The following is a 1,679-nucleotide window of genomic DNA, read 5'->3' on the forward strand; positions in this document are numbered from 1 at the left end:
TTTTGGTTTTGCAAAATGTAGAAACCCATTTATTTTAAAATTTTAATTTATTTTCAAAGAAAAATATAAGTTTTACAAAGTGGTGGTGATTAATTGCACTTTGTTACATTTTATTATCATGGAGAACTGACATCTAATAGAAAATTTATTAACAGAAAAGAGAAACAGCATTAAATCAATATGTTTGTGGACAGCTATCAGAAGAGAAATGGCTAAGATTAATACAAAATGTTCAATTTCTCTACAAGGCATTATGGGGGTTATGCAAATTTGCCATACAGTTTTAAGCAGTTAAGATTTGTGTTGCCTACACAAGTTTGATTTAATGTCACAGTAAGTATCATTAAATAAGATTTCTTTAGATAACATAAATCTCAGCTTTAACTATGCAATGTTATTTTTTGAAACAGTGTGCTTTCATACTTGGGTAGAAAATTCATTGTTTAGTGCAAAAATTGTATTCCTTTCCTAGTGTTCACAGTGTAGCATAATATTCATTATGTAGTATGAATGCCTTTACTAGTGTGCATACATTTGGGCCGAACCAGAAACTTATCCACATGGATTGGTGCTCTACCCTAATTAACAAATAAGTAAATAAATACATACATACATATTTGTGGCAAATGTGTTACTTTTATGCAGATCTATTTATGGGTTAAATTGAAAAACAAATTATGTATGATCCCATGCACAATCTTTATTAGGTCTATATAAGTTCACCGAAATGGCTGAAGTTCGAACACCATATGTTCGAACTTCTAACCGCGAAGTACAAAAACATCAAAGTCTTAGAACAGAGATTTTTTCCCCAGGAAAAAAAAATCGCTGTTCCAAGAAACACACACACACAACACAAGCACACCAAAAAAACAGCAATCCACACACAAACACTTAAAATCCTACATGTAACCCTACACTAAACTGTACATACACTACTATCTACCCACTTACCTTAACCCAAACCCTAACCCTAAGGTCCGTCACTATTGCACAATTACCTGACCCACGCCCTAACCCTAACTCACCTATCCCACTCAAACCCTAAAGTCTATCACTATCGCACACCCACCTCACCCATGCCATAACTCACCTAACCTGTGTCCTAACCCTAACGTCCACACAATCGCACACTTACCTGAACCTGATCCATGACTTCCCACCACAGTCCTGATAATCTCAAAGCCACAGAAATGGCCCAGCGAATTCTTTCCTTGGGAAAGAATTCAGTGTTCTGCGGCTTCACGATAATCAGTGTTGGAACTTCACAGTTCGAAAATTTGGTATTCGATCATCAGCCATTTCGACTGACTGATACAGACCCTCTTAATTTGGAATCTATGAATATTTGGCATCATTACCTTGATGACTGCTGGTTGGTTTGGTGATCAGATGAGGAATATTTACAGGAATTTGATGGGGTATCCAATTTACACTTAACTTTAGTACTTCAAGGATAACTTTTTTGTATGTGGATATTCATTTACAGCAGGATGGGACTTTAAGTACTCAGATGCACCATAAACATCCTCAGGTCAATACTTTGTTACAGGCCAGTAGTTGTCACCCTTGACATATAGTTAAGAACATCCCTAAGGCCCAATTCATGAGGCTTCGTAGAACTTGTTCTTCAGATTAACTATTTACCTTACATGGCCAACAGTTGGTTGCTAAATTCA

This window comes from Protopterus annectens, chromosome 6.part0 (assembly GCF_019279795.1).
Source record: "Protopterus annectens isolate FY-2018-M chromosome 6.part0, PAN1.0, whole genome shotgun sequence".
NCBI classification, from domain to species: Eukaryota; Metazoa; Chordata; order Ceratodontiformes; family Protopteridae; genus Protopterus; species Protopterus annectens.